Genomic DNA, 27,386 nt, shown 5'->3' on the forward strand with positions numbered 1-27,386 from the left:
GCTACCGTTCCTCTTCCCACTCCTGCCCCCCCTTCCACCTCTCCCTCCTCAACCTCCTCCTCAATCTCCAAACCCCCCACCTGAACCCTCCACACCCTCCTCCCCATTCCTCTGGGGATGCCGAGGTCTCCGCACCCACCATGCTGGCCCGATGAGACCCCCATCCCTGAGCGCTGAGCTTCCCCTCTCCCTTATTCCCCTTGCTTCCCCCTTCCAGCACCCTCCTCCCAGGTTTTCCCCTCCCCCTTCCCCTCTCACCCTCTCCTCCCCTCTCCCACCTCCTTTTCCCAGTCTCCCCAGAGTTTCATTCCCCCTCCCCAGTTTTGTTAAATAAAGACAGTTCATGTTTATGAAAAACGTGTATTTTATTTGACATTAGGAAGGGAGGCTAGGGAGGGGTAAGTGGAAGGACATGAAGGAGAAATGGAGCATGAGCCCCTGGTGGGGAGGACCGGGGTGGCTCTTAGGGCTCCTCGGGGTGGGCGCTCTTCCACAGGGCATCCTAGATCCTGACAGTCCGCCAACTGAACCTCCCAGATGTCAGCCTGCATAAGTGCAGCTGGGCTGATGGCAATAACCCCACGAGACGCACCGGTGTGCCCAGGGACAGGTCTGGTTCCATGTTGGAAAGTGCCGTGGTGTCCCGAGTGAGGGCAAGCAGAGCATTCCGAGACACAAGTGCTTCGCTGTTCCTCATCGAGGTAGACCAGCAAGCAGAGAAACCTGAGATCTGTCTGTCCAGGATGGAGGGTCGGGTCCCTTTAAGCACAGACCTCAGATAGCCTGAGGCAGCAGCCCCACACACTAAGTCCAACACTGATGCCCTACCAGCACTGGTTCCAACCTTACCTGCCATTCAGGGTCCACTCAATGTGGACGCGCTATTTCAAATTAGAAAAATGCTATTTCGATTTAGTTTTTGTATCTAGATGCGTTATTTCAAATCAACTTAATTCAAATTAACTAATTCAAAGTAAGTTAATTTGAAATAGTGCTGTAGTGTAGACATACCCTAAAAGATTTGATCCTCATGTAGCTCCCCTTGGTGGAAGGTACTGGCCCCTTGGGGTGTGAGTGGTGCTGCACTTATGGCTGCAAGGGCAGAAGGTGAAGGAGGGAGTCCCAGAGATGCAAGAGACAAGACAGGGAGACAGCAGGCAGCATTCCCACATGGAATGACCCAGCCCCAGTCTGCTCCATATCCCCAGCTCCCACCTGCCCAGCTGGGGGAGAAGCCTTGAGTGAATGGGTTGAACCACCCCTCTTTCATCTGGACAAGAAGTGGAGCAACATGGCTGGGAATTAGCCTGTTCCTCTTTCTGCCGCCACTGCTGGTGAGTGCAAGGATGGGTCTGACCCCTGCTACCAGTGCCAAACCTCCTGCTAGTCCCCCGGGCCATGTACTTCGGGGGAGGGGCCTTGTGGGAAGGGATGGAATGTGGGGACTTGGAGAGTGGGAAGAGCAGAGACAGAGAACGGGCAGGAGGGAGGGAGATAAGGGAAGGGATGAAGTGTGGGTGGGAGAGAAGGGCATAGCAGAGGCAGAGGGAAGATGTCCTGGGCCCTTCATCCCTCTACAGAGAGCACTGCTGGGTGCAGCCCATAGGGGTAGGAGGTTGGGGGTTACGTCTGGCCACCAAACCCAGTGCTGCCCCATACACAGCACACAGCTGCATAAGACTCCACAAAACTCAGGACTATTTGGTGCCCAAATTTCACAGTTCCCTATGTGGTTGCATATTTTATATTTTGGTAAGGATGGCCTTGGCGATAGACAGAGCAGAATGTCCCTTGCAATTGCTCCTCTTAGGGACTCATATGGTGAAAGGCACAGCTGCTGAGAGTAGACAGCCTCCTCTATCCTGGCCATTAACAATAACAAAGTTTAGTTTGAATAAACATGCCCAAAGAGTGATAGCCATTCATTATTATTGTTTTAGCCTCATAATTCAGTTTGTGCACATACATACCCTGCACTGCTCCAGAGCCCAAGATTTTCATTTAATTTTTATTTCTCTAAAGTTTTGAAAGTGTATTTTAATATATTTTGCATGCAGTATGTTTTTAGATGCTTGCAAAACAAAGGGCAAATATTCTGAAAAAGTAGCCTTTCTTTCTTGGTTTTAATTTGCATTGTTTATTACACAGTAACTGGATTTGAACTGCAGGTGCAAATCCAAATATTTGTGCATGCAGCTACTCAACTTGAGGTGCAAATCAGGCAGCTCACAGTACTGGCTGGTTTGTATGGAAATTTTGCCTGCAATAGGAAAGACCGAATTTCAGCATCACTGCAAAAAATATAGGCCAAAATGTCTTTTCCCATTCTCTGTAACCTTTTCCATTCACCATTTGGTTGGTATGTTTAGTCAAACTGATTCTAAGTTATTGCTAATTGCAGTCAACATTGGAACAGTTTGCTTTGGACTTCCTCTGCTTGATCAGCAATGGCAGAAAACATCATCTTCTCATTTCTATCTGAAAGAAATGAAGGCTTCAAAAGAGCTCCCACTAAACACACACTTAAGGGAAACAAATAACCTCTTCAGATAATAATAAACAATATCCCAAGGGAAAAATCCAAACACATGGAACCCTGTGACTCAATAGTGAGAAAAACTTTACACACCGTTCCCATAGTATAGATATTTATATCTATATATCCACCTTCTCCCTTGCTAGTTCCTCACTTCTTAATTGAACTGTCTTTCATCAAGACTATTTCTGAAGCTTTCAGATAATGCTATCCACAAATCCACATGCACTTGGAATGCAGTGGTTCATGAATGACCTTTTCATCATGTTCACTAACCAAGATCTTAATGCAACCAGATTCTTTGGCTCAGTTCATCCTTCCCATGTGCTTTAAGCAAACCACTTCCCCATACCTAGAGGGCCATAACTGTGGTTGTTTGAAAAATTAATTTACCACAGTTGATTGTAACATTCTCTCTTTTTCCCTTAGCCCCCTTGTAATAACTTCCTTATTTGTGTGATTGCTGGTCATATATACCAGATGTGAGTTCAAAATTTCTGAGCTTATAGAATTGTATTGTTCATAATGATTATCTTCATCTTCTTGTGCTATATAATAGTATACAGTGCTTTATAATTACATTTATGGTAGGTAGCTAGCTTATTCTCGGTAGTGTACATTTTACGATGTATCCAGAGAGAGGCTGGGGAATTCTCCTTTTAGAGTTCTTGACATTTTCAGCCATACCACTCATGGCTGCAGACATTCCAGATCAAACAAGATGAGAAAATATGGGCTAAATAGAAAGAACTTCACAGAAATCTCAAGATATGGCAGAAAATAATACTAACAACTCAGAAGATGGCACCCTTTGTTTTAACTCTTGACTGAAACAATGTTTCAGAATAGTGTTTGGGGATATTAGGTTGTCAGTGGGTTCTGTTGGTCCAAAGAAATATGATCAGTAGGGCTGGCTGAAAGTTTTCTGTGAAATTTGATTTTCAGTGGAAAATTGGAGGTTTGATTAAGTAATTTGTTTTGCAAAAAATTCTGCTTCCTGTGAGAAATGTCATGTTTTCATTAAAAAATAGCAGAAAACCAAAGAAGTTTGGCTTTTTAACAAAAAGTCAGTATTTTCCATAGAGTCATCCCTTAGATTTTTTTCTGATCAATTCTAATGAGTGATGAATTTTGAACTACTTGACTCACTAAAATCTTTCAGAATGTTCAGAAGGTCATGTTCCTTCATTTGCATATGCAGAAAGTGATGTGCCTGTGCAACTTCCTATATATAGGTACAAACACATTTTATCCATTACATGGGCTTTACAACACGGTCCCTAAAAACCTAATGGTATAGTCTGCAAATGCCCTGGAAAAATACCCTGCTGAAATGGACCTCACCATTCCTATGTACACAAAGAAGCCATACAGTTTTAGTTAGAGAGGCTTTTATTTTAGATGAAGAGAACATAAAAACATGTACATTCTCCATGAGAGAAAGCACAATTTATTGTTACAAACTCATGATTTTCACAGGTTTTGCATTATCTGGTATTTTTCTCAAAATGTTTGCTCTTGGAATCATGTACATATGTGAGAATCTCAGGGCTTTTTTTAAAATGCATTTCTAGTTGTTGTTGCAGATAAAAAGCTTTCAAATATGACACTGACACCCTCCTTCCTCCCTCCCCCACAAGCACAAATACCAGGATATAAAAATAAATCAAAATTTATCATTGTTGACCTTTTCATGATTTTTCCATGCCTGACCCAAGATTTTTAACTGTGTGAGGATAACAATGCCATGTGTGTATGTTCATGTGTGTGCATTCATATCCAATGTGCCCTACAATTCATTCTGAACACTAAATGGTAGTATAGCAACTGCATCAGCAATGGGGAGCAGGGGAAATGCATTGGGAGGGAGGAAACACCCCTCCGCAACACTTGGAAAAAAAAGTATAACTAATGAAGGCTATACACTCCATAACTTTGAGGCTTCAATTGCATGTATAATACTTCCTATCTAAATTGTACAGTTTTACTCAGTGTTGTTAAGTAGATGTCCTTTTTCATCAGAGTCGAATGCACGTTAGTAGATAAAGAGAGATGATCAAATAACTTGTTTGCAAACATTGCTTTTCCATGAATGAACAGATTATAATTTTGAAACCTATTTCTTTTGCAGAAATATGTGCTAGAAATGATAGAAAGTGAAAAATGAACAAATGAAACATGTGACTGGCTATGAAACTTTTCTGGTGTCATAGAATGTTACACTAAATGCTCTTTAGAGATCCTAACAACTTCTTTCCTTTATCTTAGATACATGGACCAAAACAGATATACACACCCCAAACAGAGATTACTGCCTAAAATGTGATTACTTTGCCTGCTCAAAAGGACACCTTTGGGTATTCTCAGTGATCTGACTGGCTGCAAAATAAGCTTCAGTGATCATTTGTTTCCACTGGTTGCCACTTGTCCTGCTGTGTGCTCTCAAGAAGGGGATTTCAATCAGTCAGGGTTCCCATTAGGAGCAGAAGATGCTCAATTCTAATGGAGCTCTGGCTTCAGGCTTCAGGAAGCTGCCTTTTTATATATACCTCTGGGTCCCTTTCTTAGGCATCACTTAGCATATCATCAGGAGGTGCAGAAAGAGAGCAGCTTTTTATAGCCCACATGTGTTATATTACCAACCAGCTGTGTTCATTCAAGATCACTACTGATAATCCAAATCCTCCATTTGTGCACAGCAAAATTCTGTTTCTCTAGGTTTCTAAGCTACGTCTAGACTACGGAGTTTTATCGGAAAAAGGTACGCAAATTGTGCTCCACAATTTATGTACCTTTTTCCAATTTTTTTTTTTTTGGAAGAAGCTTTTCCAAAATTTGGCCAGTCTACACTGGGCCATATTTCAGAAAAACCTTCTCTTTCAGAAGAACTCTTATTCCTCATGAAACGAAGAATACAGACACTTCTGAAAGAGCGCGTCTGCTCTTCCGCAAAAAACGTTGTAGAGCATATGTATTCCAGTGTGTATTTGTGTGTATGTATGTGTGTGTGTATATAGCTAGCTAGCTAGCTAGATATCTCATCACCATAGCGCTTGAACTTCTTAAAGAACAGCCTCTTCTCCCAAAGTTTTTTTTTCTTTTTTTTTTGTACTGTACGTGAAATCAGTTAATGGTGTTATTCTACCAGGGAGGGCAACAGGGAGAATGCACTTATTGTACCATGCCATCAAGTCAAATCAGAACAGTAGGATTATGCTCTTCAGTAGCACTTTTGAAGATAAAAGCTTCCTACAGTTATTAATGAATTAACCAGACATCCCATATAGTTGATAGCCCCATTAGTCCCTTTTCACAGACAGAAAACAAAGCATCAAAAGTGGGATACTGAGGGAATGCTTTGACCTTTATACAGTAAGTAAAAAAGTCAGAGCATAAAGGGGCTCTAAAAGCCCACTCTCTAGCTAAGGGAGGATTTCTTCTGGCAAAGGCACTATGGAAGATAGCCATGTGTCATCCTTCAAGGATCTCCCCATAGCTTCCAATGGTCAGAGGTGGAAGGGGAATGTCTAGGACAGGTCGAGCAGCACCTCTGCTCCAGAAATTCCAGGCTGCTCTGCAGTAACTTAGTGAACGATCTAAAATATACTGGAGGGATCATATCCCGGATCATCCTAGGGCTGAGAATTCAAAGGTATCTTAGCCACTAACTCCCACCTTCCACCCCTGTTTTTAGTGCTATGCTGCATCTCTGAGCATCGCAACACAAAATCTCAACCCAACTATTTAAGCAATTTGCTCACATTCACAGTGAGTCTGTGAAGGAGCCAAAGAACCCAAATTACGGAGACACTAACAATCTCATTACCTTCTCTTCTATGCCTGATCCACTCTTCTGCACTCATTTGATATGTCCTCTATTTAGTCATATTCAAATCCTACTGAACCCAATGTGACTAATAGTGGTGTAAGGTGCTATTCGAGATGTGTAGAACTCTACTAAGTGCTTGGTCCTGTTGATGGAATCCAGCAATAGTATACCTTGAGGACTAAGGTATTACCCAACATGATATGGGCCTTTTAGACTACCAGTTCTTTGGGCAGGAGTCAGCTCTTTTGTCTGTAAAGTATTCAAAAACCATTGTAAACTAGAATAATAATTAATAACAATACATAAAGAAACAAACTTTGGTAAAAATGTAGCCTAACAGTACCTCCTTTAAGCAGCTTCTAAACATATAATTCAGAAACAGGAAGTGGCATGTGCTTTCATGTCAAGCACAATAGAAACCACCATTGGTGCCTGCAACTAATCTCTCTTCTATTTAAAAACAGATTTATTGTGTTTCATATGAATCCAGGCCCAGTGGCTTGTTAGCCCTAAATGTTATTTTTACACAACATATCATGGTACTTTAATTCAGATTTTTCCTTGTTGTTATAATTATAATTCTTCTTTTGACCATGGGGTCTTAGAGTTTTCACATAGTGCTCTTATGTGGCCACAGCAGGGGAACTGCATTAAATAAAGAAATAGGTTTCCATGTTATACCCAGCTGCCTCTGTTATGGGATGTAACAATACTTTTTCTCATTTAGATCCCTTTCTGTCTGCTCCCAATGGAAAGAGCCAGAGGGGCAGAGAAAGACAGTGTTGCACATGGGTGGTTTTTTTCAGGACATATAAATCTAATTATAGCCTGAAACTTCTGAGATCACTATTAGACACGCTTTGCTTATCTTGAGGCCATCCATTTTCTGTAACTTCCAACTTTCCCTTCTGTCAAATAATGGCAAGAGAACAACCCCAAGGGCATGTTTTCAGGCCTAAAGTAACAAGCAAGGTTAATTGTTTCTTTACTGCTGCTGTGCATCCAAGATCCATTCACTAATACACACCTGTAGCCCTGCAAGATTCAGCTGGTATGTTAAGATTACTGCAGCATAAACATATCCCATCTGGTTTCAGGCCCACTTACTGCCTCAGTTTCCCTGAATGTGGTGCCTGTTTCCTCTCCAATGGTTCACTGATTCACAATATGGTCAGGTTTCTGACTTCACTTAGGTCTCTGGCTAGCAGGGGTGCCATTTCAGATTTGGGAGGGGGAAGGTGGCAACCTGTGCATGTTGTGCTGGGGTTGGAGAGAGAGTTAGGACAGAGGCTTCAGCAGAGTTACTGAGCATCTCAGTACAAGCCACCCACCAAATGGGGGGACCAATTCCATTTCCCTTCCCCTCCCACACAAATCCTCATATCTATCCAGGGACTACTAAGACACTGGGAAGCTCTACTTTTTTTGGAAGATAACTTAGCTGAAAGGAGCACTGTATCAAATTCCTATATAAAAGAAAGAAAATTAAATAAATATTAGACTCAGGCAGGTATAACGCTAACATAGTCTGACATCTTGTGGCAAGTCACTTAAGGGACACTGGTAGCCTTAAAATTGTAATGTATATTCTTACTTTGTTACTAACTTTGTGGAGAGAAACAAACCCCATCAGGACACCGGGGCTCTATCTCAGCTCTGGAAGGAGAATGGGGTCTAAAGAGTTACAAGGGGGCAGATACATTTCAGCTCTATATTAGCACACCAGAATAGCCATAGTGGGTCAGACCAATGGTCCACCTAGTCCAGTATCCTGTCTGCTAACAGTGGCCAATGTCTGGTGCTTCAGAAGGAATAAATAGAAGAGGCAACTGTCATGATCCCTCTCCCATCACCCCTCCCCAGCTTCTGGCAAATAGAAGCTAGGGACACCATTCCTTCCCATTCTGTCCACCGTTGATGGACCTATCCTCCTTAAACTTATTTTGTTCTTATTGGAATCCTATTATGGTTTTGGCCTTTCCACCTGGCAAAGAATTCCACAGGCTGACTGTGAAGAAATAATGTATTTTGTTTGTTATAAATCTGCTGCCTATAAATTTAATTAGGTCAGCTTCTTGTGTTATGTTAGTGAAGAAATTAATAACATTTCCTTATTCTATTTTTCCACACCATTCATGATTTTCTAGACCTCTAACATATCCTCCCATCCCTTAGTCATTTCTTTTCCATGCTGAAAAGTCCCAGTCTTATTAATTTATCTTCATATGGAAGCTGTTCCTTACCCTAATCATTTATGTTGCCCTTTCTGTACCTTTATTTTTAAATGCAGAGATTAGATCTGCATTCAAGATGTGGGCATACAATGACTTTATATAGAGGCAATACGATATTTTGTAGTCTTATCTATTCCTTTCCTAATGATTCACAATATTGTGCTAGCCTTTCAGTTTTTACACTGTCACTGCACATTTAACAGATGTTTTCGGGGAACTATCCACAATGATTTCAAGATCTCTTTCTTGAGTGGTATCTATAGTTAGAATTATATTTTTTCCATGTGCATTACTTTGCACTTATCAACACTGAATTGTGTCTGCCCTGGTGTTGCCCATTCACCCAATTTTGTGAAATCTTTGCAGTCGACTTTGGATTAGACCCCATTGATCCCTTTTTCAAGAGCATTTATAAGTTTAACACAGTGATCCAAATGCAAATTGCTGCAGCACACCACTCATTCTTACTCTTCTCCTCCCCTACCTTTTAAGCGGAGTACCTGGCAATGTTTTCATGATGATTTAACATTCCTTCAATTATTTGAATGCCCAACCTTTTGTTATTCTTAATCACCCACTTTCCTCCCTCTTTTTATAATAAACTTCCTGCCCCAAAGGCAAAGCTGCAAGCAACTCAAACTCTGTTGCATTTAAGAACTACCTGTGGAGCCAGGGCATGCAGCTTAAAGGAGACCTCAAGTATGAAATCCATGGGTTCCCATTTCTGGGGGAGCTACTGCCTCTCCTCAGCCTCCCCTCCCCAATGGTTCCCTTGTTGGCTAGGTTACAGAAATCCACCCCTTGAAGTTAATCAGATGTTTATTTCTTCTGCCCCATTCTCTTGCTGTGCACAATCCTTCCTCACAGGCCTCAAATCTTCCATTACCATCTTTAGCTTTTCTCTTGGCCTCAGTTTCCAGTCCTCCTGACAGAGCAGGATGCACCACATTACAATGTGGTAAGACAGAAGGAACCCACATCCATCCTCTACTATGGGTACTCAGCTCACAGACTCTAAACCATTTAGTTTTGTTCGCCATAAACTAGACTATCCTGTTTTACATCCCCAGGGCCTCTTCCTGTGTGTTTAGTCTAGGCTTCCCACTAGGGTGGCCATATTTTTGAAAAGGACAATCCCAAACACTACCCCAAAGCTGTTCTGCTCCCAATGACTGTGGCTTGTCACTGGAAATCTGCATAATCTCCTTAAGAAGCTGTTTCCTGTTTCCTTCCACCCCCAGCTCTGTCTGCCCCTCTGCAGGGGATTGGCATCTCCACAAGTGTGTGTACGTTCACGTACACACACACACACACACACACACACACCACTTTTTTTGACAAAAGTGAATATTGGTCTTGTTTGCTCTTGTCAGTTATTCAAGTCAGCAAGAGAAACCAGACAAATGTCTACTTTTGAAAACAAAAAGTTGAGACAGCAAAGACAGGGCTCAATAAAGGGATTGTCCCATCCTAAATGAAATGTATGGTCACCCTATCTCCTCAGTGCAATCTAGCTAGTCTCTTCCTGAACCAAGAAGGTTACATTCTTAGAAAACAATATGGCCCTCAATTTGTGCTTTGGGTCAAAGTTCAGGTAGGCTGCTGCTTAATTTGGACTGAGTCACCTATGACTGTACTCATGACATCCCACTGAGATTTCAATGAAACATCAGCTGGAGATAACTCTTATGCTGGAGTGGAACACCAGTACTGAGTGACAAAAGAGGAAGAATTACATTCCTGTTTCTCTCTTCTGAGACATTGGTGAGCCACATGGGGCTCCTCAAATTAAGCCGTTGGTGGGCCACTAGACAGGTTGTTTACCTTGCATCTGCAGATAGGGCCATCTGCAGCTCCTATTGGCCACAGTTCACCATTCCCACCCAATGGGAGCTGTGTGAAGTGGCAGCCAGCAAGTCCCTGAAGCCTGCACTGTTTGCTGAAGCTCCCATTGTCCAGGAATGGTGAACTAGAGCCAATAGGAGCTGCAGGGGGCTATGAATGCAAGGTAAACAACCTGCTTGGAGACCCACCAGTAGCTTATACTGACAAGCTACATGTGGCTCGCAGACCATAGGTTGCCACCACTGTCTTAGGGAGAGACTATTGCAGAGCTTTTCCCCATTGTTGCTACTAATGGGCAGGGCTGGATTATCCAATAGGCAGACTAAGCATGTGCTTAGGGCACCAACAAAGCAGGGGCACCAAAAAAATGAGATTTGACAGTATAGTATTGTTTTTATTTTGAATTGCATATGGGGGGGCACCATAATCTTTTCAGTGCTTCGGGCCTCTAAAGGTCTTAATCCAGCCCTGCCAATAGGGCAGCAGTTCCACTGTTAGTAACAGGAGGAATGCTAATGTAGGCTATCTCAATAGAAGAACTAGACAACATGGTAGTTATAGCAGTCACAGCATTACCATTTGTGGAGCTCAGTTGGTGCTAGCCTTGGTGGAAATGCTATTATTGACAGGTTTCCTGCTGATCACAGTGTGTTAATCACTATGTTGTCTAAACTTGCTAAAAACGTTTTCTAGACAAGAAAGTGGGTGAAATACCAGTTTCTCTATTTGTGCTTTCAAGGGTAGATCTGCATCAATGACAGGCGCAGTCATTTTAGAGGAAAATCTTGTGCAGACAAAGTCTGAGTCACCCTTTCCTCACTATTTTCTGTTCCTTGCATCGCTTATGTTTGTTTCTGAAGGCTGGGGCGTCAGGCTAATAAATTCAGATGGAGAAATATTAGACAATTTAAAAGAAAGGAAGGCATTCCATGACAAATCTGGTGGAATTTTTTTTGAGCCAAAAGAGAGGCCAGGAATACAATCAACATCAAAATAAAAGAACCGAGAAAGGGGAGTAGAGAAGCTCTTTCAGTTAAATCCTTTGATTCTATATCAAGGGACAGATATGAAAAATGAGCAGGAGAGAAATGATTTTAAAGCATGCTTTTTCATATGGAAAGAGCAACAATGTGGACAACAGGCATGATCATGTTCATAAAAATCACTGAGGAGATGTGCAGAAATATTCAGTACACATTCTCCTACACATTCCTATGGCTACTGCATAGAGAACCTGGACAGTTGTTACAGATTGCAGGCAGTCAAGTTAGACCTGTTGGACATCTGAACCACAATTGTCTGTTTTTTCCATGGCTCTTCCTTTTCATTTTTTAAAGGGAAAACACACATATACACACACATACACTAGGAGTCAAAATATGACAATTTACTCTTCAACATCAATTACCTCCATTCTTCAAGTGTGTTTAAGTTTATCGTGTTTACAGCCAAGTAAATTATTTATTTTAAGAATTTTACTTCCTTCTCTGTTTGTGAAATACCTGTGAGCAACTTATCTTTTCCCTCAGTTCAAAAGGCTTCAGCAAATAATTCTTGGTCAACAGATCATTTAGGGGAAGCTTGTTGCAAATATGCAATATTTTAATTTTTGTTGTTGTTGTTGATTACAGAATGTTACACATATGTAATATTTTGGATTACTGACTGACTAAGTGTAAATTTTAAACTAAGGTTTCCCATTCAAATGCTTGCAATTCTATGAATAAGGCCAAATATTCTGATGATATAAATATATAAAACTTTATTGGAACCAATTTACACCAATTAATATTTTAGCCCACATTCTGTTTTATATATGGTGGCTCTAAACATTTTTTTCCAATAAACTCATTCAGTGTTTTCTGAAAAAACTATTTATAGGGTAATATCACAGTAAAAAATATATTTTTTTACCAATTTAATGAATTATTTTTTAAAATGTTGACACTAACTATTTGAAAAAATTCAAAAAACTACCCCTGAAAGTATGGCAATATTTTGAGCAATTCTGAGCAATGCCGTAGTATATTTTTATAAGGTCAGGAAATAAAAGGCTTATAAGGATGCCTTTTTTGCTGCTCTCCAGCAATCTTTTAGTAATTATCATTTACCAGCTTTTCCAGGACTGTAACTGAATTTAAAGCTTATTAGCATGGCTGGCGCAAGTTGTTTGCTCCCCTTCCCTAACCTGGAGATTTTCTGCTAAAGACTGTATTTTTTGTGGAAATAAATGGCAATTTCATTTCACTATTATTCATGGAATCATAACATTTGAAGTTCATGAGAAATTAGATGGTTTATTAATTATCAATCTTCAAAATACCTGGAAGTTTCAGGAATTTTAGCAAACATAATTTGTTTAAAAACTCACATAAGAAAGTAGGGTTATTCTTTATTCATAACATAAAGTTCAGTTCTAGAACCACCCCTCTAATAATATGTCTTTAAAATGATATAGTAAATATTTACAAACACATCTGTAGCAATTCTTTCCTCTTTGTGAATTCATGCACAGAAAAATAGCTGGTTCAGTTTCACATCTTACTCATTCACAGCAAATAATTGAGTATGCTAAAGTTAACATATCCTAGTGAGCATCAGAACGGCTTGGACCAAAAGATAGATGTTTTCAGATTCTCAATGACAAACACAGTGTTTGCATCACCATAATATATTCCATCATGCACTTGACAATGATTTGTCTCTTTAGAGGAACAGAAGCTGCTTGTTGACCATGTTCACCAGGCATGAAAATGTACACTTCTCTGCTTTGTCCCCCATCACTTCAGATGCTGTGTTAAAAGTCCGTGATATTCCTTCACTTGAGGTCAAGAGCTAATTTCCCATTAAGCCCCATGACAGGGGCTCATGGCTGCAAAAGGGAGAGAAGTCTCTCCCCAAACTCTGAAACTGTTGGAGACAGCAGAGGAAGGGGGGACTGAATCCCTCTCTAAACCTGGAACACTTCTCCTGCACCCCAAACCTCCTTCTATACCCCCAAACCCCTCATCCCCAGCCCCCCCGACCCTAGAGCTGCATCCTCAGCCAGAACCCTTGCACCCCAAACCTCTGACCCAGTCCTAAGCTTCTCAACCGCAGTCCCACCCTACAGCCCACACTCCCAGCCAGAGCCCTCAAACCCTTCAATCCTCTGCTCCAGGCCTGAGCCCTCTCCCATACTCAGAACTCTTTGGCCTCACTCTTGCCACATGAATTTTGTTATGTGTACCAATATGAAAGTGATATGTAACACATCACCTCCATATTGGTGCACATGAGAAAATTCATTCCACTTAGGGTAAGAAAAATTAGAGGGAACACTGGTCAAGAGTGACAGGAGTGAAGAGTTATCCAGGGGGAAATTAAGGATTCCCAGGTAGCTATGGTTTCTCATCCAATTTCTTCTCACACCCCTAAAATTTTAACTCACATAAATGATGTTACATCTGCCTATGTAATTTTGTACTAGCAATATCTAGCTCCTTACTTTATAAAGTTTTGGGAGATGCTATTATGTTATGTTAGATCATCATGGAGCTTTTCCTTTACTTGGAGTTTGTTTCGTGGCTAAACCTTTCATGAAAAAATTGAAAACTTTCTTATATTCGCTGAAAGGTTTTTATCATGCATGTATGTAAAATTTTCTTCCCTTCACACACTCCTTTTCTCTGGTTGTTTCACTCTGCAAGTGCATATTTAAGATGAATGCTCTCATGCATTTGCCAGAGAGAGATCAGCGTCTTCCACATGTTGGCCAAGTCTTTGATTTCTTCCCCTGATCAGAGCAGCACTACGACCTACCACTAATACTGGACAGCACTCTGTTTTAAGGTGGGATTGCCAAGCATATAGGGTTAATTGCCTCTAGTTTGCTATGCCCATGGTCACCAGCTGAGAATCTGGCCCCTGTTTTTAAGAGGCACTGTGGACTGTATGCATTCTGGATGGCACAGCCTTCATTTGTATGCTTTGTGGCATAGGCTTTCCCTCTCACTGGTGACTTTTTCTTATTCTTTAGTTTAAAAGCATATCTGGCTATATTACCTTGGGCTATGCTTTGAACAGATCCCGTAAGTAGTGTAAGGCACTTAAAGGGATTACATTCATGAACAGACAGTGGCACTGTTGAGTCAGTAAATGAATGTCTTCCCATTTTGTTATTAGAATACAATAACAAATGTGCACATTTATGGGCATATGAAGTCTTCAGCAATAAGCCAATGCCTCAGGCTTGTAGGTGAGGAAACTTCATGAAGATGTAGTAGGTAGACTAATTTACTTCCAATCTGGAAACACCTATTTTTGAGCATTTAACCTAGGCTCAGACACAGAGATATTCTGAAGGGACATATCCAGGAACAGTTAAGCATGGGCAAATAGCTTTGCTGAGATTCATATTTATATGTTGTTATCTGAATTATCAGTAGACCTACATGGGGAAAGGGACTCAGTTCTCAGCAAGTGTAAAAAGTTCCTTAAAGAAATAATTTAACTGGGATATAGAAGAGGTGATGAAGGAAACAAGCCAATCTGTGGTGTGATGTTCCCTTTATGGAGCACACTATGGCTACGTCTAGACTATGGGTTTTTTTCCAGGATATTGGAGGTATCCTGGAAAATCTCTGCCGCTTCCAGGAAATGCGTCTGCTCTTCCACTTTTTTTTTGCAGAAGAGCAGACTCACTCTTTTGGAAGCCCTGTCTTCCTCCTTCCATGAGAAAGAAGGGCTATTCCAAAAGAGGAGGTTTTTCCAAAATTTGGCCCAGTGTAGAAGGGCCAGATTTATGAAAATCCTCTTCCGACTTACCTGTCAGAAAAAGATACACAAATTGCAGAGCGCCATTTGTGTACTTTTTTCTGATAAAACATTGTAGTCTAGATGTAGCATATATGCCAAAAGGCTTTCTTTTGAGCAGAAAAAATATAGTGGCAGATACACTTAAATGTGAGTGGTGGAGAAGGGAGTGGTATGGATTCCAGACTTAGATTATGCGCTGGACAAGCAACTGCGACAGGAAATTTAACTTTTCTTTCCCCCTGCTTAGCTATGTAAACTTCACTTACAATCAAGCTCTAAACAAAATCAAAGTAATTTTTCTATGCTACTTTCTAGCCTAATGAAGACTCCTAGGTTAAATCCATAGATGTTGTTTATCCTTTAGGCCAATTCGCTTTTTTAGTACCGTATAGAAAAAAAAGAATTTGGAAATGAATACTTCTGTCTTCCACTGTGATTGTTGCTGACCTAAGTGTGTTGCTTTATAGCTTAGGGACTGGAGTCTATCACTCTTGTTCACGCTGAGTAGTACCTTGTTCTGCAAATAGTCCTACTGATTTCACTGGGAATATTTGCAGAGCAAGGCACTACTCAGCATGAATATCTTTTAAAGACATCTTTTAAAAAGTGGAAGTCAAATCCTAGTGAGGAAAGCAGAAAGGAGCGTAAACTCTGCCAAATTAAGTGTAAAAATATAATAAGAATAGCCAAAATGAGTTTGAAGAACAGCTAGCCAAAACCTCAAAAAGTAATAGTAAAATGTTTTTTAAGTATATCAGAATCAGGAAGCCGGCTAAACAACCAGTGGGGCCCTTGGACAATCGAGATGCTAAAGGAGTACTCACAGATGATAAAGTTATAGCGGAAAAGCTAAATGAATTCTTTGCTTCACTCTTCACGGCTGAGGCTATTGGGGAGATTCCCAAACCTGAGTCATTCTTTTTAGGTAACAAATCTGAAAAATTGTCTCAGATTGAGGTGTATTTAGAGGAGGTTTTGCACAAATTGATAAACTTAATATTAACAAATCACTGGGACCAGATAGCATTCACCCAAGGGTTCTGAAAGAACTCAAATGGGAAATTGCAAAACTATTAACTGTGGTTTGTAACCTATCCTTTAAATTAGCTGCTGTACCTAATGACTGGAAGATAGCTAATGTAATGCCAATATTTAAGAAGTCTCTAGAGATAATCCTGGAAATAACAGACTGGTAGGTCTAATATCAGTACTGCGCAAATTAGTTGAACCTATATTAAAGAATAAAATTGTCAGATGCATAGATGAACATAATTTGTTGGAGGAAAGTCAACATGGTTTCTGTAAAAGGAAATCATGTCTTCGCAATCTATAAGAGTTCTTTGAGGGGGTCAACAAACATGTGGACAAGGAGGATCCTAATCTATACTTAGATTTCTAGAAAGCCTTTGACAAGGTCCCTCACCAAAAGCTCTTAGGTAAATTAAGTTCTCATGAGATAAAAGGGAAGGTCCTTTCGTGGATTAATAACTCGTTAAAAGACAGAAACCAAAGGATAGGAATAAATGGTCAGTTTTCAGAATGGAGAGAGGTAACTAGTTGTGTCTCCCAAGGGTCTGTCCTGGGACCCATTGTATTCAACTTATTTATTAATGATATGGAGAAAGGGGTAAATAGTTGGGTGGCAAAATTTGCAGATGATACTAAACTACTCAAGATAATTAAGACAAAAGCAGACTAAGGAGAGCTTCAAAAATATCTCACCAAACTAAGTGATTGGGCAACAAAATGGCAAATTAAATTTAATGTTGATAAATGTAAAGTAATGCACAAAAATTTGAAAAAAATAATCCCAACTATACTTCAATGTTATGAGGACTAATTTGGCTATAACTACTCAAGAGAGAGATCTTGGAGTCATTGTGGATAGTTCTCTGAAAACATCTACTCAGTGTGCAGCGGCAGTCAAAAGAGCAAACAGAATGTTAGGAATCATTAAAACAGTTAGAATATGAGGCAGAGAATATCTTATTGCCTCTATATAAAACCATGGTACACCCACATATTGAATACTGCATACAGATGTAGTCGTCTCATCTCAAAAAAGATATATTGGCATTGGAAAAGGTACAGAGAAGGATAGCAAAAATGATTAGGTGTTTGAAATGGGTCCCATATGAAGAGAGAGATAAATGACTTGGACTTTTCATCTTAGAAAAGAGGAGACTAAGAAGGGATATTATAAAGGTCTATAAAATCATGACTGGTATGGAAAAAGTGAATAAGGAAAAGTTATTTACTTGTTCCCATAAAATAAGAACTAGGAGTCACCAAATGAAATTAATAGGTAGAAGGTTTAAAACAAAAGGAACTTCATGAAGTGCACAATCAATCTGTGGAACTCCTTGCCAGAGGATGTTGTGTATACTAGGACTTTAACAGGGTTGTAAAAAGAGCTAGATAAATTCATGGAGGTTAGGTCCATCACTCACTAATAGTCAGGATCAGGAGGAATGGTGTCCTTAGCCTCTGTTTGTCTGGAAATGGATGACAGGAGAGGGGTCACATGATTATTACCTGTTGTGTTCATTCCTTTTGAGGCATCTGGAATTGGCCACTGTTGACAGATAGGATACTGCGCTTGATGGACCTTTGGTCTGACCCAATATGGCCATTCTTATGCTCTTATGTTCTTATATAAGAGGAGTGGCAGAACTGGACACTAGATTTTAAAAATTCCCTGACTGGGATTCTGATCCCACAGAACCATACTGCCTATTGTAGAATAGATTATCATATTAAAGGCAATAAAAAGTCAGACACTATATTTATCTGCACCTCTGCAGATATCAGAGAGCACAGCTCCCATTGGCTGCAGATAGCCTTTCCCAGCCAATGGGAATGGTGGGAAGCAGCATCCTGATCCACACTATTTCCCTTCACTCCCATTGGCTGGGAATGGTGATCTGCCAGATAATGTGAGCTATGATTGTCAACACCTGTGGAGGTGTAAGTGAATATGGTAGCAGGAGCCTGCTAGGGACTAACCCTGGTGGTCTGGATCTGGCCTGCAGGCTGGTATTTGCCCACCTCTGTCATAGAACATGATTGACTGTTAAAGTGTTTATTCACTTTATGACAGAGTGGATGATGGTCTCCTTTATGAAACTGGTTTGTCCCTTTGAGAAAGCTAAATACAAAATACAAATCTTGATTGGTGTTTAAATGTAGTGAAAGCATATTCAACAGTGTTATCATTTCCATGTGTCTGCCCATGTCTTGCCATTTATCAGAGTGCGTAAACCAAGACTTCCCTGTGCAATGGGTAAAACCTGATGGCATCTCACAAATACAACAATGGCAAATGCGTTAGTGAAAAATGCTAATTGTTCAACCTGTTCATGAATTAATCACACATGCAAGATCTAAAGATCCTGAATCTTCTGTTACACCACATGTAAATCAGCAGTAACCCAACAGAAATCAATAGCATTCACCTGTGGTTAAATGGATGTAAGTAAGAGAAAAAATAGGCCCAAAGAGTCCAATTTTCAATCAATTTTTATTACCTGTGTTTTTGTGTTATTTGCCTGGTATTATACACAAGGATTGCAGTGTCTGCTATGGTCAAATTATGAGTGCATTTTCAGTAGTGACCTGTCCATTTGTTTCTCAGATTTTGCTCCTGATTTTTCTCACCCCATAAGGCAGCTTGATGTCTCACCACCTGATTTGCAGACACAGCTATACAAATGTGGCACAAGGACCATGTTAAAAATGTGGTCCAAAGTTTAAGTTGCTGAAACGCTTGAAAGACTCTTCCAACTTCATCTGAGCCATGAGTTTCAGCCTATTTCTCATTGCTACCTACAAATGCTATAACGGACAGGAAGGGCTGATGTTTGGCAGGGAAGACTTACTGCAGCTAAGACATCTGGGAAGTGTCTACATTGGCAAGATTTTGTGCGAAAGCAGTTGCTTTTGCACAAAATCTTGCTGCCTGTCTACACTGGCCACGAGTATTTGTGCAAGAACACTGACATTGTAATGTACAATATCAGTGCTTCTTGTGCAAATACTCTGACGCTCCCACTCAGGGATAAGCCCTCTTGTGCAAGTATTCTTGCGCAAGAGGCCAGTGTAGACAGGCAACGTTAATTTCTTGCGCAAGAAAGCCTGATGGCTAAAATGGCCATCGGAGGTTTCTTGCGCAAGAGAGCATCTACACTGGCATGGATGCTTTTGCGCGAAAGCAAATCTTTTGTGCAAAGGCACATGCCAGTATAGATGCTCTCTTGCGCAAATACTTTTAACTGAAAAACTTTTCCGTTAAATGTATTTGCACAAAATCATGCCAGTGTAGATGCAGCCCTGATGTTTGGGGTAGAAACTATCTAGGCAGAGACTGCTTTGGCATCAGAGTTGCATTTTTCCTGCAGATAAATGGAGGGATGGAAAATCAGGGTTCAACTCCATGTCTAACACCAGATCCCATCACAGGGCAAGCCCTCCTGCCAGACTATCACATCTACTTTCTCTCATTTGTCATGGCTAGGGAATCAGCAGCAATACATAACCTGCATCTTCTCTGTGTGTTTATTTTCCCTTTGTCTGAAGAGTGAGAGGAAAAACATTACACCATGTCTTGATTTTGTAGTGTTGCTAAATCACCCTGATGGGAACAATGAAAATAGTGTCTACTTAATAAATATATGTTGATATTTCATATCAAATTGCTTCCAATGGGATCCTAAATATATCCCCTGGAGTGGAAGGAGTGCATAAGTCACAAAAGGCAGAGAACATATGAGTGATATATATACTTTTCATGAGTCAGGGTGGATAAAACTCTAGGGCTACACTTCTTTCTTTTGTGTTTATGAAATGATGGGGGAGGGGGAAGAATGAAAGACAGACAAATCTATAGTATAGCTAATGGAGGAGAACCTTTGTAAGTGACAGAATATAGAAATAGGGGATAAAGGCGCTTTCCATCTCAAAAACACTTTATAGACACTTCATTCAGATGGGGGAGATGTAATCTACTTTTATAAATGACCATGAGTTCTGACAGATTTCATGAAATCACTGTGCAGATTTCATGAAATCACTTCCCCTCTCCCTCAGTTTCCCCCAGCTGCTTAGTTATTAGAGCATTTGGAGGATGATGTGATGTTTGAACAGTGCTCTGAATATGTAAATCACTATGGAACCACTGAGTATTATGACTAGTGCCCCTCCTCCCCCGCACTTCCTGGTTCCATTTTTTATGCTTGTACCACAGGTGCTGAAACTGCATAATAGGCTTGTAATGGACATGGACATGCCAATTACTAGGCAGCTAGTTCTCTAGCTGAAGAAAATTGAGAAGCTGAGTGTTTATGAAGGACCTGGATAACTATCAGGATCCTAAGTAAAGGAACTATGATATAGTAGGTTTCTAAGTAGGAACTGTGTATCTTATCCTGCAGCCCTTCTTTCAAACATCTCTAGATCAATCCCACTCCATCATGAAAATGTCTGTGATGTGTAAGTGAGAGCTACCAAATCCTGTAGGGGAAAAAGAAGCTAGAGGATCCCAGGATAGTTGAGAGGAGACAGATGGTGGGGTTGCCATCTGCTGACTTATTACAAACTGTAGTTTTTGCTCATTTGAGGACTGCTATGTTGAAGAAAAAAAAAAGGTCTATGGTCTGGTCTGCAGGTGCTGATATCCATGGTCATTCTGAACATGCATTGCTCTGTCACAGCCTAGTGAAGATAAAGCTTTGTTGCTCACACTCATGAATCTCAACTTACAAGGTATAGGAGATTATTGGAGAGTGAGGCAGTCCCTCAGGGAACATGGGCCAAAGGAGAGCTTTGAAGGAGAAGACAAACTGAGACCCTGAAGTTAACAGTTTCACTCTGGAAGCCACGGCCACGGGCAAAGAACCAGGGAGACACTCTCTTGGTGGCCAGTACTGCTCACTGTTGAACTCTGAACTTGGCAAATCCATTTTAAGTTTTAGCAATTTCCTTCTTAGGGACAGTCCTCACCTTAAATAAACAAGTCTTGTTGTTATGTATGTCATGAGTCTGAACTCTGAAAATGTCTAACTTTTAGGTGCCTAAAATAATCACTGGAACAACAACAAGATTCACAAACTCCAAGTTAGGCACCGAGGCTTACTATATAATGCACAAGGAGAGAAAGGCACTGACAATGGGGCCAACAACAGCCCACTAGCCAGAGAGCTGCATAAGCTAGCCAATGGGAGATTCTGACAAGAAGGTTGTATCCTAAACCCCATCCCTCTCACAGCGGTTGGTGCCTAATTTTAGGCTGCAAGGAAGCACCTATCTCTGCTAATGATCAACAGCTAGGAAACCCTCCCCTGCAGTGAGGTTTAGGCACCTAAGCCATTTGGGGTGTGCCCAGCTCCACACAACAAATCTGGAGGGATCTTACAACATTTAGCTCAGGGGTTAGGGTACTCACCCAGGAAATAGGAGGACTTAATTCAATTCCCTACGGATAGGTCTACACTTGCAGCCTATTTTGGAATAGAGCTGCAAATGTAGGCATTCAGAATTGCAAATCAAGCCCGGGATTTAAATATCCTGCACTTGATTTGCATCTTCCCAGCCAGGCGCCATTTTTGACATTTAAAAGCCCAGAATAACTGCCCGCATCTACACGCGGCAGTGAAATGGGCATTCGAAATAAAGCCCTATTTCAAGCTACCTGTTATTCCTCCTGCAATGAGGTTTAACAGGTAGTTTGAAATAGGGCTTTATTTCGAACGCCCGTTTCACTGCCGCGTGTAAACTTGTAAATTTCAAAAAATGGTGCCCGGCCGGGAAGATACAAATCAAGCATGGGATATTTAAATCCTGGGCTTGATTTGCAATTCTGAATGCCTACATTTGCAGCCCTATTCCGAAATAGGCTGCAAGTGTAGACATACCCTACCTGATGAGGAGAAAGGATATGAGGTTCTGCAACTGCATTGTCCGGTGAGTACCCTAACCACCGGGCCATAGAGCATTCTCACTTTCTCTGACTCAGTTAATACAGACCCCAAATCTACAAAGGTACTCAGGTGCCTAAATCCCAGCACCTAACTCTGGGGTATAGGTGCCTAAGTCCATTGAAATCCACTATTGTAAGTGCCTAAACTCATTCAGTGCCTGTGTTTTGGGCTAAAAGCTCCCTAGCTGCATCTGTTTTTGCCTCTAGGTATGACACTGCTGTTGCATGCAAGATATCCAGATGCCTATCTCCCTCCTAAGCCCCAGAGCAATCCATGAACCAGGGAAAAGATTCAGCTTAGTTGTGTGCAGGCCTAATTTGGTAGGCATGCTCACAGGCTATGTATCATATCAGGTCCCATGCAGAATCTGAGCAGAGCAGGAAGCAGCCTATGTCCATGGGAGAGGAGGTGACTGGCTTTTGTGGAACACTGAGCAATGTAATGCTTATGTTTCTGCATAGATCTGGATGACAACAGCTAGGCTCCTTGTGAATCCAGGCCTAAGAGATCAGTGGCTAAAAGAAAAGCCACAGTATAGAAAGCAAAACAGTATCTTTGTTCTTGAAGCTGTCTTTGAAGTTAATTTTTCTCTCACAACCTTCTTTTTCCCCCTCTCCCCTTAAAATTCTCAGTGGGCTCACTGGCTTTCTCTTGTGCTTGATTAACATTTGGCTACCAAGGGAACTTGCTCAAAAGTAGATTTTTTTTCCCCAAGATTTGACTACCAAGGGAACTTGCTCAGATTTTGTTCCCAATATTTCTCAGTTCCAATAACAAAGCTTCCCCTTTGTTGGATAAACATTCAGTTTGCTATCCAATTTATCTTCATTTGATAATGTTCATATTCCAATGAAAGCATACGGTAGGTATACTAATCACTAAGAATGATGCTATCTTTACACTGCTCCAATGACTTCAAGATAATTAATGTCTACTGATGGACACATTCAAAATACCATTAATTAAGTTATTAAGGGTTTTAATTAACTTCAAATGCTTCAAATGTTTTTGAATAATTTCCCCATATTTAGGAATGAAGTTGCATACCTTTGCTAGCTCTCAGTCTCCCCTGTGTTTGTTTGCTACAAAGATTTATTCAGGATGTGAAAATGTTATTTTGGAAATTAAATCTAGTTCCATTTTATGAGCTACTTACTTTTCCTCCCCTCTCCAATACTAAAATTTTAATAACAAAATAATTGGATGTGTTTATTTCTGGGTGCGTCACCTTAAGTCTGGTCTCCTGGTGGAGTCCATTTCATAGTGAGTCGTTCAACCAACATCAATGGATGGAGCTAATGGCTGTAGAGGGCCTTTAATACTCCTGAGGGGTTATTGTGTGTGTGTTGCAATAATTAGGATGAAATAACTATTGCCTTATTACGGTGTGTGCCTTTTGGGAAAGAAACAGTGGGGAAGTTCTGTTCTTTCTTTCTTTTGTCCTTCTATGATTCTTCTAAAACTAATTTCCTTTCCTTTTAAAGTACAAAAGCTACTGTACTGACAGCCCTGGGGCCTGAAGCCTTTTATTTCTCCACAGAGGAGAATACAGCAAATGAGCTACAAGCTCTTCCCATGTAAGACTCCTGCCTGCATGCTTGAACCATGACCATCTCTGGGACAAGAGGGTACCATGATCACCATGTGCTTTGATTCCATGACTTCACTTTAGACACCAACACCAACTGGGGATGGGTTAAACTGGAGCGCTAGTAGTGATGATTTACTAGCTCATTGTTGTAATGGCGGTGGGGACATTATTCTACTAAGAATTTCAGCAAGAACCACCACCTCATTTCAAGTAAATAGCCAAACAGCTATATGTAGTAGCAAATTGACTTGGCTTACTAGCACCCTGAACTGGATTTGACACCGTAACCCAAATGTAAAATACTTCTTATTGAATTTCTCATTGCTCTGAGTTATTAAATACGATCATACCCGAATGTCATTCTTACAAGATTTTCTCTCTTACGTTCTTATGAACTCATAATTTAAAAAAATCTGTATTTGCATCTCCATTTGAGAAGACAAATAAAAAGGGAAAAAAATTCTAAAGATATGGGTTAACACTCTAATCATGTGACTAGAACCTGACTAAAGCAAACAGAGCTTTGTGTAGCCACAGGGATTCAAATGCATTGAGCCAACTGGAAGGTCAGACAAGAAAAAGCTAGGGAAAATTACAACTGCTGATACCCAAAAGGAGTTCAGAAATCACTGTTCAAAGGTATCTGCAATGCAACCCAATGGACTTCTCCCTTCTAGATCCCTGGGCAAGTTGTGAAGGGCACCACTTTCACACTGTGCTTGACTAAATTTAAGTCTTTCAAACATTGTCAGCAGGCAAGAGCTGTTCCACATCTAATTCAGAAACAAACTTTAAATGAGCTACAGATGCTTTCCTTTTCCAGCTCCATAACCAAGCACACCTGAGAGTGGGATATTTTATTTACAGTGTGAGAGATAAGAGCATGTGAATCCCCAGGGAGAAAATATGTCTGGACACAAAAAACAATTGTTTTCTTCCTCCATCCACATACATTACTATCATCATCATCATCATCATAATTTGCAGCCAGCAGCTGACCAAGGGATGTGGCAGCTCAAAATTAAACTGAATTAGCAGAGCTGTGTAAGACTTGTAATATCTGTTTACTCTAGGACAGAACCAAGCTTCAACTAGGACCAGAACCTCCACTGTGCATATAAATAAGTTATGTAGCCTCATGATGTTATTATGGTTACTCTCCTCCTCTCTTCAACTTTCCCTTGTTTTGCATGCTTATTCCTCACATCTTGTCTTCAGTTAAGTCCTGATCCTTCAACTTGTTCCACTGATGTCAAGGAGTCCACCAGACTAAAACAAAGGATCTGTGTCCTAAAGTATTAACGATATAAGGCGTAAGCAGCACTGTGGTACTTTCAGCCTGCAAAATCTACAGTTCAAGGCACCTGCACCAATATTTCTGCTCAGTTATCCAGGCTTCCAGCTTCCTTGCCATTCTTTTCCTTTGGTGAAAACTCACATCTCACTCCCTCTGCAGTTTCCTGCCTTCTCTGTATTGGTCTCAGCAGAGACAGGTGGCCCAAACATATTTGTTCATTTTCTTTTCAGAGACATATAAAAAGAGAGATTGTCAACAGTTATAAGTTAACACAGAGCTCCACAAGCCTATTTTATTCTATGCTACAGAGAAAATATATTCAAAACAATAAAAGAATCTACATCCATGCTAATAAGCTTTCCAGAACTTATCTCAAACTTAACATGGACTTAAGTAGGGACAGTCTTTCATCATCCCACCCAAAAGATTTCCTTTGTGGTCACAAGTTCTTAACAGCTTCGGCTTGCAATAAGCCCGCTTATAACATGTTTAGCCCACCCTCTATACAGTTCAACAGTCTCTCAAACTGGAGTTTCCAGGAGAAGTTAATTAACAGACAATGAGTTTTCCTCCTCAGGGCGTAGCTTCAGAAGGATGGATTTGAAGTGGGTCTTTTGAATTCCTGCTACCTCTAGAGACTTCTTAAGACACCCACTTCACATATATTGTTCCAAAAGCCCCTAAGAAGTTCCTAATACCTTCCAGAGGTTTCATTAATCAGTTTCCTAGAGATGTTAAGTAGATAAAATTCCACAAATAACACATACACAATTCCATTTTTAGTACAGTGGACTCTCAAAGGGTATGTCTACACTACCACCCTAGTTCGAACTAGGGTGGTTAATGTAGGCAACCGGAGTTGCAAATGAAGCCCGGGATTTGAATTTCCTGGGCTTCATTTGCATATTGCCGAGTGCCGCCATTTTTAAATGTCCGCTAGTTCGGACTCCGTGCCCGCGGCTACACGCAGCACGAACTAGGTAGTTCGGATTAGGCATTCTATTCCGAACTACCATTACTCCTTGTGGAATGAGGTGTACTGGTAGTTCAGAATAGGAAGCCTAATCCGAACTACTTAGTCCATGCCGCGTGTAGCCGCGGGCACGGAGTCCGAACTAGCGGACATTTAAAAATGGCGGCGCCCGGCAATATGCAAATGAAACCCAGGAAATTCAAATCCCGGGCTTCATTTGCAACTCCGATTGCCTACATTAACCACCCTAGTTCGAACTAGGGTGGTAGTGTAGACATACCCATAGGTATTAAGCCTAATTCAATAAGGTTTATTTCAATTCAATAAAGTTCATTCAGGATAATGCAGTAAACAGTCTGTCATACACTCCATCTCTATTCTGCAGCCACTGAGTGTGAAAGTGAACCTTCTTCAGCCAGGTCCCAACATGTTAAGGTAGAGATATACGAGCCATAGAGGAACAGGTAGGTAGCCCGTCAACCCCCAAATAACATTAGGCACTAATATTCAATTGATAATGATGGTATTATGAGAAACTAAGAACCCTACTTCTCACAGCAGGCAAAGTCTAAATCTCCTGAAAATCCTGCACAGTGTTAGTATCACCCAGTCCTAGAGTACTGTCCTTTGTGTTTTGCATATGTGCTTTATTTATGTGCCATGAATGGCCTCATTACAGTAGGGGAATGCATTCCCTAAAAGCCAGCTGTTCTTCCTAGTGTGTTGCAAATGCCAACCACACATTGATAAGTCAAATTGAAAATTGCCTAACAAACTGTCACCATCACAGTCGACTTGCCAACACCATGCTGGTTAGCCGTGAATCAGTAGCAATCTGGAGTACCCAGTCCCATGTGGCAAGTACAATCTGCTTCTGCACTAGTGTGGCCTCCCTCAGTCAAGTGTTGTGGAGGTTAGACCAAGCTTCTTACGCAACTCCAGGAACAACTGCTTCCTCAAGTGAAAGATCTGTAGTCACTGCTGGTCATCCTTCACCTGCAGGATAATGTGGTCCCACCAAACTGTGCTCATTGTCCTACCAGAAATGCTGGTCTACAAATGGAAAATAGGCACCAATTATGACATTCATTACCTGTGTCCAGTCTTCCACGAATGACTCCTACCACTTTCTTTTCTCAGAAGTGCACCCACAATACCACCCAGCATCACTCCAAGTGTCTGTTCTACAGCATAAACCATTCACTTGCAAGCAAGAGCAGCTGGCTGACCAGATCCATGACTCATCCCTGGGCTGGAATGGACAGAACTGAACAGCACGCACAGTGCAACATGCCTTAAGAAAAAGGCAT

This window comes from Pelodiscus sinensis, chromosome 4 (genome assembly GCF_049634645.1).
Source record: "Pelodiscus sinensis isolate JC-2024 chromosome 4, ASM4963464v1, whole genome shotgun sequence".
Classification (NCBI taxonomy): Eukaryota; Metazoa; Chordata; order Testudines; family Trionychidae; genus Pelodiscus; species Pelodiscus sinensis.